General features: G+C 46.2%; 1 long non-coding RNA gene across 1 annotated transcript; it reads left to right on the forward strand.

Moving 5' to 3' along the window:
- The first annotated feature begins 5,437 nt into the window (after nt 1-5,437).
- Nucleotides 5,438-12,058, forward strand: LOC135384024 (uncharacterized). The gene is made up of 4 exons (XR_010420214.1): nt 5,438-5,515; nt 10,786-10,888; nt 11,676-11,869; nt 11,950-12,058. It is a non-coding gene; the product is annotated as an uncharacterized LOC135384024 (long non-coding RNA).
- Nucleotides 12,059-12,346: the final 288 nt, after the last annotated feature.

Here is a 12,346-nt window from a genome sequence, read left to right on the forward strand (position 1 = left end):
GCTATAGTGGGACTCGTGACATTATTGACGGTGATTTCAAATCTCGAGCATCGAAATAAAGCGGTATGCTGCTATGGGAACGAGATTATGGTTGCAAAAATGTTAGTTTGGTTTAGCTTAAACTTTGCTTAGGAATTATTGCTAGACATTGTTAGTCCACTTACCTACGCATATATTAACTTATGACTTCGATATTTCCATTAACGGAAGTCCAGTGTTTGTTATGGCAAGACTCCTGCTTAATTGCTTCTGCTACGATGCTCTGGTGCGGAACATAATTTCAAACAGCCTCGCTTCTGGAAGGGTGGCCGGATTGAGTGTGGTATAACACAAAGGAAATAGGTAGCAGTATGGAGCTATAGTTTGGGACTTTTCAGTCCACTTTAACCAATTGGCCATTTTGTACGTTATTTATGTTGTATATTATGTTATATCTCCTCCTGCGGTATAAGACCTACCTGTAGTACAATGCAGCTGATTTATTCTCATGCCGGGGAAGAAGTCGTACGTCAATGTGGGGCAGCATTGTTACGTCAAGAGGCATTCGAATAGGATCAAGAACGATCGAAGAAATATAATAATATCTTGTGGCCACGATGTATAGTGCGTGGAAAGCGCTGCATAACTACTTTGTATACAGAAACTTCAGTTACCAAAAAGAGGTCATACCCTGAGTATCTGCTTTATACCGTCACTTACGCAACCAACCACAACACATGTACATGTAACAGATCTAGCAATACCTCAGTTGACAACAAATTCTACCACTGTAAATCTAATCAGTAACGCAATATCGTGTTAATCGACTGTGCAGTGATTTATATAGTGGACAGTTGCGTGCTTTGTTAGGAGCTGTGGGTATGGTCGTTCATACATCTACACAACGATGCGCAAGCAAGCTTTACATCTTGCAAAGTGTGATAATGTGGAAGAACATTCGTGATACTCACTGACCGAGCAAAATATTTATATCTAAAGCAAAAACACCAAGGCCTGTCTAACATCGCCATTGGCATGGAAGAATCACACAAGATCGAGAATCGCACAAGAATCACAACCTTCACGCTTTGAGTATAATTCGCTGGCAGTGGGGTTACGGAAGTACCTATGTAACCTCTCTACCAGCATTTGTTAGCAAGGTGACCCGTACTAGTAAGGCATGGATATTTAAATATGCCGTAAACCAAAGCATAAGGATGTCTCAAATTAAACCAAAACGGGAAACACACAAAGCACAGGAAAACAAAAGTAACAGTGACGAAGATAGTCCATATGAGATATAACTGTTCTCTTACCTCACAATAAATGGTACGAGTTGAACCGACCAGCCCTATAAGCGGGAAGGTTGCGTATCCAACAAATGGCACACTCGTCGAACGCGTGATATCCATCGCAGAGACACCAAAAACCAAACACACGATACGCACAGCCTTCACCGGGGTTACAACAGACGCAGCTGTACATATGCTGGAGAGTTAAGTGAACTGAAAGAGCGGATGAAAACCAGAAGAGAGTAACAGACTTCCAATGGCTTGAACCGCCAAACGGGCAATAGTTTTGCAGCTGACCTTACCATCTACAACGGAAACTTCGGTGACTGCTAGGAGAAAAAAAAAAAAAGTAAGGAACGCGAGAAAGAGGGAAAGGGAAAAACGAAACACACTAAAATGACCACGTAAGAGGTTGGTTGTGAAAGGGAGCCTACGTCCGTAAACCATCGCTTTTCCAAGAAAGTCAACTAACACAGAGAAAGGAAGAACAGACTTTTTGGGGCTTCGCAGTTTCTTTTCCTTTCAGCGTGGTGCCGCTTCTTCGGATGAGGGAATGCAAGGAACTCCCAGTGCACACACACACAAAAAAAAAGGAAGAATTCGTTCTTTTTGACCGGGGTCGACAAAGTTTTCGGAAATCGTCCCGGCAGATGTGGGCGAAGTCGAAGAAGGACAAAGGGATAAAAAATGGGGGAACTGACGAGTGCGAAGGAAAAGTAAAACGAAGCGCCTGGAAAGGGTTGGGCTGCTTTAAAGTGGCTGTAAAGAAGGTCCTGTAAACAAGCGATTGTTAAAAAAAGAAGCGGCGAGCACATGGCGAGATCTATAGGTTTTACTTGACAGAAGGGGAAAGATGGCCATCGGAAGAGTAGCTTTTCCGTTTGTATTTCTGTGGAAGTGTTAACAAAGATGGGAAGAAAAATAGCAAAGACGTTCCGAAGGCTTTCAGTCTAAGGATGAAGACGAGAGCGTCTGTTTTTGTTTACATCAGTAGCGGAGCTGAAAGCTCAAAAGGCCTTGAAACGTTTTAATCCACGGTCTTTCGACTTTTTTTTCCCCTGCCGCCGTGTCTATCGCCTAATGACGCTTCTACTTTGTTTGTGCTCTCTGGAGGCCCTCAGTCTAGGACGTGATGGTACGGTACATTACACTGCGCGAGCTTTGCTTTCACACTTTGTGTTGATGCTTGGATTTTGGATTGGACAGGATTCGATTGGATCGAAGGCATTGTTTTTCCTTGCTATTTCAATACTGTGGCTGGGTCTTCCTCAGAAGCCTTCTCTGTCAACGCCCTGAGCCAATGTGCTCCGAGGCCAATGATCAGCCTCTCTTGGTCGGCTGGTAACGTGCCAACCTAGTGGTCCGAACTTTACGCCATTAACTTGCTGGCAGTGTACAAGTTGCTCAGAAACGCTGTCTTCCGTGAGGGACGTCAAATACGGTGCGCAACGTGCTGAGATCTCGGCGCACGTTACAGAACACTCAGGTGGACAAAATTAACGCACATGCCAACCACCGTGGAGTCGCTCACGATCATTGTTGTCTCGCGACGTAAAGCCACGAAGTATCGATCAGTTATCTACAACCCCAATGGGGTATATGCCACAATATCCCAGCGTTCAAAATCCCAGATCTCAAAGTCCACAATACCAAAATCCCAAATTGCAAAGTCAATGCTTATATCTGCAAAGTCTGAGAATGACCGTGTTTCAAAGTAGGTTATCACTGAGCCATGTGCCAGCTTCGCGTGTTGTCGATGTTCATCGAAGTCGTTTTAGCGACGTTTAGGCTTAGCAATGCGGATGCCCTGGAACAACACAAAACAAAGCGACGTTGGTTTGTTTATGGTCATGGAGAGGCCTCTATTCAGTGGTCTACCCAGAATCCTGAGCACAAGGGGTTTTTGCAAAAAATGAGTGGGGGGGGGGGGGCAAGCAATAACAAGGTACCCCTGTATGAGGTGCACAGGTAGAAAAGTGAGGGCAGGTAGGGTTAGCCAGAAAAGAAACTTGGGGGGCGGTAGGGGGCGCTGGATAAATCCCGACCTATATTGCTGTAGTGGCACCATGGTTAGTTCAAGTTTTTTCACTACATGTCACTGCGCGTGTTCTAGGCAGTGCTAGCAACAACAACAGCAACATTATTTTGAGATGATCAATGGGGAATTTCATCGTCAAGGGCGATACTCAACACCTCACACTAAAGCGCCGTAGTTGCTGTACGTGCTGTATATACCTGTTGAGTCTGGTGCCGATTTGGGATTCTGAACGTTTGAACGTGCGGATTCTTAACTGTGTGGTATCGGGATACCCCCCCCCCGTCAATGTAGGCCCCTTTGAAGACCGCACAGTACGCACGATCCGGCGGAGCAGCATGCCGCCGTAGGAGGGAAGCGACGACCTCAGTAAGAGCGATACTGCGACACCGCCAACCACCGCAATACGCGGCGTAAACTCCGCAGATTGGTAAACTCATGGATACCAACGATAAGTATATACCTAATCTTTTTCGCACTTGTTTCTCTAAAGGGGAAACCAAAATAAAAGGTCCATCCGCCTGCAAATGATGCCCACCGTCCAACTTTCCCGCTTAGCATGCAGTGTTACGACGCTGCAGACACTCAACACGACATGCCAAGCTCCACCTATCTATGTGGACAAGAACTGCGATAAAGCCGCTGCGCCTGCCTCATGTTCTAGCTTCCATTCTCACGTGGCGCGTGTGTGTGTGGAACACGTGTGTAGCAGATAAGGGAGAAACGCAAAACCAGGCACGCACGCACGCACGCACGCACGCACGCAGGTTAAGAGGGAAGAGGAGTTGCACTGCGGAGATGGTTTACGTGACCGCATCCATGCCAGTAGAGATTCATAAGAAAGAATCTGAGCTGCAGGCTTTCAAGTTGATGAGCTACTAACATTTTTTATCTTTTGATGCTTCATTCCGAACTGCTATACCCATGATGCTTGGAAGACCTATTTAACGATAATGAAAGTTGTGCGTCTCACAAAGCTATATCCTTTCTGTGCCTTTCTTTTTCTTGCACATGAAACAGACATAGTTCTTTGAAGGACTTCTGCCGTTTAAAGGTATTAAACTGCGTTTAATTAAGTGAAGCTCTAAGCCCTGTCGACGCTTCCTTAGAACGCTTTTTCGTACTATTCGACAGCTAAACCGCAAGAAAGAACAAGCGGAAGCCCTGTGGCGTATACGGCAGCCTGTGTGATGCCCGTGTTGGAGTTGGAGTTCCGCGTAAGATAAACTATTTCGAAGCATATTCCATTGTTGATTTTGCCTATTCGATTTTTGATATCCATAATGATAATTCGTGATTGCGAGACAACTAAGATTGATGAGTTGATCGATGAGCAACGCTAATATGGTCGGTCTGTGGATGAATTTTGCACAGGCTGACATGCTTCCAACTGTTCCACCGAGGCCTATTTTGCCTGATGTGTTATGTGTCTAATCGCGAATTGTCTAAATGGACTAGTACGTTTTCTTGAGCGTGACGGATTTTCATTTCCGTAAGTGGAACATAACTTGGGCATAGCAAGTCAAAATGCTACAAACACAAAAACTACGTAAAAGTGATTATATGCAAGTCTTCATCCCCTTGAAACTCAGGTACTCCCCACGGTCATCTAGGCACTGTCTATCTTTCTTTCCACACACATGGGCAACATTTTTTTTTTCCTATTCTTCTGCTTTCCCGCCTGAAGGTGGGAGAGTGGTTTTCGATGTTCGAGCATGTCGTTGAGTAGCCATTTCTCGCTCGTTGTCCGCCGTCCTAAGGCTTGTCCGGACGAAATGCTGTGGGGAGGGCTGCCGAGAGCATCCGGCGTGCATGTCTCGTCGCGCAGGCGGGAGCCACGGGCGTCTGTCCGATCAGATTCATTGCCGTTCCCCGTCAACCCTAATCATATTCTCCTCCCCTTGTTCCATTTGTCATGCTGGACGCGATATTGCTTGTGCTGCCAAGCACGTTCGTATACATATTACTGCTTGCTCCCACGAGGTCGAAAAGGCATGCTGTCTGGTGTACTTGTGCAAATGGAACTCCTCTGACCATCCGTCATAGCCTGCATTTCTTTTTACTTTCGTGTGCAGGTACCCCTTACGCACAAGCAGCATGCTCATATCTGTGCGTTCCTCGCACAACGTGCAGTGATTCGACAATCCATCTAGAGTATGCCAAGAAATGTTCCGAAAACGTGGGGGCTTCTGGAAGATGCTTTCCCCTGGTAATCGTTTACAGTACCCCTTGAATTTCTATCAGATGTTTACATGCGTGTCTGGTTTGGAAGGAGTGTGAATTGGTGACACGTACGTTGAGGCGTTCGTATTTTCTGACACCGAAAGTGAGATTGCTGGGGGTGACGACGTGATCTGTTTCTCCTGTACCCCATATGGGTCATCAGACATTGTGCCATCAAAATAATATGAATTGTGTGTTCGGTTGTTTTCTTTCTTTTTGTAGTAGTGTCATGTATTATGAGTGGACTGCCTTTTCTGTGAGAAAAACGAAAAATCCAAACAGGAATGCATAATAGAACACAATAAAACTGCGAACACCTGAAACACTTATGCCAATTAGCTAATATTTTGATATGCATAACCATGGTACAACAGACCCTGCTATTTTACCTCGCCATAGCACGTAGTATGCAATAAAGTTGCGAGGCATAAATAGGTGATCAAGCGAATTGTTACGTCCGCAGCCGACGAACCGCTGACAGTGAGCTTCTACTTCGCCGCACGTTCATGGGTCGGAATTTCCCGAAAAATGCATTCAACATCGCGTCATGTCCGGCCTTGCCCATAACCCGTAACATCACATCATCATCGCAACCCATCACACCAAACCCATCATTCGACATCACCATCACAGCCTATCACATCGTAACGCATCCTTCAACATCACAGCCCGTCACATCATAACCCATCATTCAACATCACAGCCCATCACATTGCCCCGCCAATGTTAATTCTTCGCAGGCCTCCTGTATGTGACCACATTCATGGTCTTCTGAAGAAAACCTCTGTACCTCCCGTTGTTGCTTATCAACATACGCCGGAGCACCTCAGCTAAGTTTACTCTCAACGACTCCCTGTGTACACCGATGGATCAATGTCTGAAGGCGGATCAACAGCAGCCTTTTGCATGCCACATGAGAACCTTGAAGTGGCGCAGCAACCCCCTACGAAACATCATCTACAGGGTCGGAGCTCTTCGCTATATTGGCCGTGTTGAATCACATGGCGGATCAGCTCCTGGGGCGTGGACTGTGTTCACGGACATAAGGAGGCGCTAGAGGTTCTGGCAAATTATTGTACCAGAACAATCGGCGACCGAGACATCATGATAGTCGCAACATACAACCGCCTTCTATCGTCGTGTCATAGCCTGTGTTTCCAATGGCACACCGGCCTGCACGGAAACACCTGTGCCGACGCTTTAACACGTCGGGCACATGGAGACGTCACCTTCAATAACTGTTCCCTACCACTTTCGGCCTCAGCATGTCGATTACAGATACGCCGAATCCGCCACAGCGTCACTCGGCAGGTTCAAGAGGGCGCTGTCCGATGAAACGATCATCTCCGGTCCATCGACCTATCGATGGATTTCGTTTCCACACAACACTGCTCCTCTCGAGAAGTGTCCATTTTACACCGACTACGACTTAATGTCGCCAGGACCCCTCTGCTTCTACATAAAATAAGTCTTTTCCACTCGCCCAAATGCCTTACTTGCGCTGTTGAAGCTGATATTTCACATCTTCTCGTCGACTGCCGCAGATTGGATACCCCTGAAGCCACGCTCAGACGACGCCTACTCGAGCTGCGGTGCACAGACTTTTCTCTGACCACTCTGCTCGGCCCAGTATACGACATCCCAGACAGCGGTCTGTGACGAACGCAGTTTTGACGTTCCTCGGCGACACAGGTCTCATGCACAGCCTGTGACCTCAAGTCTTGTCATCTCATTCGTCAGCGCCCCACCCTCACCTCTCACCCTTGTACACATTACCCTTATCTTTTTAATAAAATCTTATTTGTCTTTAATCTATCTCATCCTTCTTTCATTTTTCGTTAGTTTATCCTTTATTTCCTAATAATTTTATGTTTTGCGGAATAGCAAGGCGACATACCGTTTGGCTTACGGAACCCATTACTTCATTCCCAGCTTCACCTCCAGCAATGGGCTAGAGTATCGCCCCCGGCGATGAAACTCCCCGCCCATCATCCTGAAATAAAGTTGTTGTTGTTTTTGGCTGACCGTTCCTCCATTTTTCTTTGTTCTAATAAATATATCCCCGCCATCACATAATAGGCAATTCAACTCCAGAAGTCGTTTGTATTCGACTTGAAAACTGGACTTTGAAGTTGAATTCCAGTGATGGGTTGAGATTCGGGGGGAGTGCCGTTGAATGCCGAGCAGTCTGCCTGCCTTCGATGGCGGGACGGTTGGACCGGTAGCTAGGGGGGACAGTGCGTCCTCTGGGCCGAGTTCGCCTCCATGAGATTGAGTGTAAATTTTGGGTTCTGCAGTTGGATGATGGTGAATCGCGCCATGAGACAAGGTTTGCGGGTGACAGAGGTTATTTGATTTTGCTCATCCTTGTTTCCTTTTTTGATTGCCGTTTATTCCTTTTTGTTGACGGTGGTTGGTGGAGAGGTTTAGCGTTCATAAGCACCTCTTGCGTTGTGATGTCGCGATGGCAGGGTAGTCAGAGCCGTGTTTTTTTTTTTTTTTTTTTTTTTTTTTGTAGAGGGTGACGCCGACAGCGCTGCACCGAAATCCGAAAGGACAAATGTAAGCGTGTTTGGTCTGGCTGGGTTCGGGCTTCCGGGTAAGCCCGAGCCCGTGCAGTGTTCTAAGCTGTTCAGACATTCGTTGGGTTAGCGGCTGTACCGGTACAGTCTGTGATTATAAGCCAAATTTATGCACCTCGTCACTTTCATGCGACATTCCCCTGGACCATTTTTCATTTATGCTTTTCTTCTGCCTTCGCCAAAGTCAGAACCAGGATTGTATCTGCGTCACGCTATTTCGAAGCGTAATTTTGCGCGACGATATCAACGTGAAATCATAACGCGGAAGCGCGGTGTGCTATAAGTTGCCCGAATCGACGTCGCGCACTTGCTGGCTTTATCTTGTTCACGTGACAGTAACTTACCCAGAGTTCATACTGCACAATACCGGTCATATTTTCCCACTTACTCACTCATTTGCCGGGACATCAGGAATGTTTGTGTGCCAGGAGTTTCAAAAAGAAACGAGCGGCAGAAGACAGTCTGATATAACCGATATAGCAGCTTGAATGCGCCTCTTCTTTGCGCTCTGGAGCCCACATACAAACCACATTTGCTCTGAAGTGATGTAAAACTAATAGCGCGATAGCGCCAACGTCAACCATCCTGCCCCTTACGGATGCAATCCAAGTGCATGCCACCGAGTACCCGACTCCAAATACTTGACCAAGGTCACGCATACCCGTAAGCTCATATTATTAAGGACACAAGAACAGGTACACTGATCCCAGCAGTATAGCAGGGGTACTATATTCATGTCTGAGTCAAAGCATATTGCCATGAGCAGTTGTATGCAAAAACCCCAAGTAATGTCAACGTCAGAACCCACAACGACGATTTCAACTTCAAAACCCATCACATCATAATTCAACATCAACCTTAACATAACATCACATCGATACCCATCATTAACATCAAACTGAACATCACATCATTACACATCAGTCAAAATCAAGCTGAACATCACATCATTACCCATCATTCAACATCAAACTCAACATCACATAACACCATTGCCCACACTCGCATCAAATTCCATATCACACCACATTATTACTCATCACTGAACATCACATCATTCCGAATGATATGATGGTTGATGATGTCGGTGATGGACATCATGAGTATATGCCTCACCTATGCTCACGTTTTACCAGAGAAGTGGAAATGACGTTTATTTGACATGTGACTCAACATCGCATGACATCATTACCCATCATTCAACATCAAACTGAACATCACACAACATCGTTGCCTATCACTCACATCAAATTCAACATCACATCACATCATTGTCCATCCCTCAGCATCACATCTTTCGGAGTGGTGCGATGGTGAATGATGTCGGTGATGGCCACAATGAGTGAAGTCACCAACCTATGCTCACGTTATACCGGACAAGTGGAAATGACACTTATTTGACAACATCACATCACATCATTACCCATCATTCAACATCAAACTCAACATCACATAACATCATTGCCTACCACTCACATCAAATTCAACATCACACAACATCATTGCCCATCCTTCAACATCACATCATTTTGAGTGATGTGATGGTGACTGGTGTCGCTCATGGCCACCATGGGTGTATCCGCCTACCTATGCTCACGTTATACCGGACAAGTGTAAATGACAACATCAAACTCAACATCACATCGTTACACATCATCCAACATCAAACTCAACATAACATAACATTATTGTCCATCACACACGTCAAATTCAACATCACATCATTACCCCTTTGCATTTCCCTTAGAAGGCAAGAAGGGAAAGCAAACGCAGCATCAACTGCCATGAAACACACTGAGAGAATAATATATTGTGCTTTTGAATAACACAGACTGAAACAAATTACGGCATTCATAAATATTGCAGTTCAAATAACTTGTCTGAGTAACATTTGAGTATGCGTCGGCTCCACGCCAACTGCCTTAGCCATCGCAGATACTGACGAAACGCGCGAGCGCCCTTCTACACGGGTAGCTTCGATGTCGTCACGCATACTGTGACTGTGAAGATGAAGCCATCGTATCTCTCGACAGGGTCCGATAGCCTCTACTAGTGGGTGATGGGAATAATGCAGGCCGTAGCGCAGCTGCACAAGGAGGGCAGGGGACTGATCCCAACAAACAATTAGCCGCAATCGGAAACGTGAAACCTGCGGAGGAGAGGAGGGCAATTAGCAGTGGGCAAACAGCTCACGGCAGGTCCTGCGAGGGGATCCAGTGACAGATGGTAATGACACAATGGTTAGAATATCAGAGGGTAATTAGCGCACCAAGTCGTTATGTCATTAGGTGCCATGAATCAAACAATGGAAGTCCGCAGATTTCCGGTAATGGTGTCGAACGCCCAGTGTGCCATGTGACAACCGCCTCTCTATGGTTGCTCTCAAAGTTTAATAGAAGCCTCTAACAAAGCTCACCTGCGCACGTGATGCGATTCAGGTGTGCATCCGAAATGGCCGAGTGAGAGGGACAAGATAGGCGTTCGATACGGAATGCGGTATAATGCAAGCTTCCTCAACTGTGGCTCCTTTCCAGCAGTATCGCTGCGAGAGATTTGTGCGCGTGCCTGTGATTATCTATGCCTAAACTCGTTTCGACAGAGTGCGTTGAATTCAGAAATATGCGAGCAGGTACGATGCGCTGTGTGCTATAGGGTGTTGCATGTTTTGACGCAGGAAAGCCAGTCGTTGATATCTGACATGGACTTCGACTCACTTGTTGGTGAGTGCTTCCACCCCCTACGAAGTATGAAGACATGAATGGACAAGCCATGAAAAGGTTGAACGAGCCTTCTACTTTTCTACCGTAGCATTAGTGCCGTAAGGAACCGGGGAGAGCTGTCACATTTTTTACTTTCGAGTTTTCCGTGACCAAAGTACGTATGTTGACTGCTCAAACCACAGCTGTGCTGAAGTTGACGGGGACTTGGCTACACATGACACATATTAATCGAGGGTTAAGTAAAAATGTTCAAGGGCGTACTGGAATGTTCATGACCCGACCCGCTTCCGGATATATGAACGCGGTCTCTTCAGCGTAGACACAAACAGCGAGACGAAAACGAAGAAGAAGAAAGAGGGAATTTGTTTGTAACGCGAAGCATTTTTGCTCGATGGGGTAACTTCGACTTCGGGCTGTCACGAAGGTCCTGTTCACGCAGAAGAGAACTCCGCAGGATATCTATATGGGTGCATGAGACGAACATTAAGTGACGAGTGTCAATCATACTAAAGTGATGTGGTTTGCGGATTTTCAGCTTAGGGATTTTGACACGAGAGACGCCGGAAGATCAGGGGGACCTCCAACGGTGTCAATCTCTAAAATTTTGATTGTGTCCATGACCTCATTTTTGCAGGTCGGTGAATGTTAAAACAGTTGCGGAGGCCTTAGGCACATCCAGAGAACGCGTTAGCTTCGTAATTAATGAAGGCATGCGGAAGCCGCCAGCCAAGTGGGTGCCGAAATGTTTGAATGTCGATGAGAAACAACGTCGAATGAATGCCTCAAAGTTAATTTGCAGCATTTTGAGCGTCCATTCATGCGTTTCTTGATCGATTTCTTACAGTGAATGAAACATGCAGCATCACTACAATCCTGAGACAAAACCATGGAATGGAGGTCTCGGGTTCTTCGAGGCCGAGGAAATTCAACACTCCACGATCCGGTTTCGAAAGGTCATGGTCACGGTTTTCTGGGACAAGCAATGTGTTTTGATGGCTGACCTCCAGAAGGGTGAAACAGTTAATGCAGCATATTACTGTAGGTTGCTCTGTCGGTTAAAAGAGGCTCTGAAAGAAAAACGACGGAGGAAGCTACGGAAAAGCATTCACCTTTTGCAGGGTGCACCGGCTCACAAAGCAGTCAAGACAATGCAGGTTCTAAAGGCCTTGCGATTTCAATGCACTGAACATCCACCGTACTCGCCGGATCATGCCGCATCGGAGTCTTTTTTTTTTCTCAATCTGAAAAAAAGTTTGTAGGGAAAGAGATTCTCGGAGACCTTGGTGGTGATAGGAGCAGGCTTGTCCTAGCGACCGGAACAGTTTTCATAGTCCCGTAGCAAGCTAACCGTTTTTTGGTTGTAGGTTCGAAATGTACATGCAAAGAACGGGAGATACTGCACGCCTCCTAAGGTGTGTTAGCCACCCAAGCAGTTTGTTGTGGATACAGTATGCAGTATAAGTCGCTCTCCCAGGCCAGACATGTGACAACCTTTTATGTAGTTCCAATAGGGCA

The sequence above is a fragment of the Ornithodoros turicata genome, chromosome 2 (genome assembly GCF_037126465.1).
Source record: "Ornithodoros turicata isolate Travis chromosome 2, ASM3712646v1, whole genome shotgun sequence".
Lineage (NCBI taxonomy): Eukaryota > Metazoa > Arthropoda > Arachnida > Ixodida > Argasidae > Ornithodoros > Ornithodoros turicata.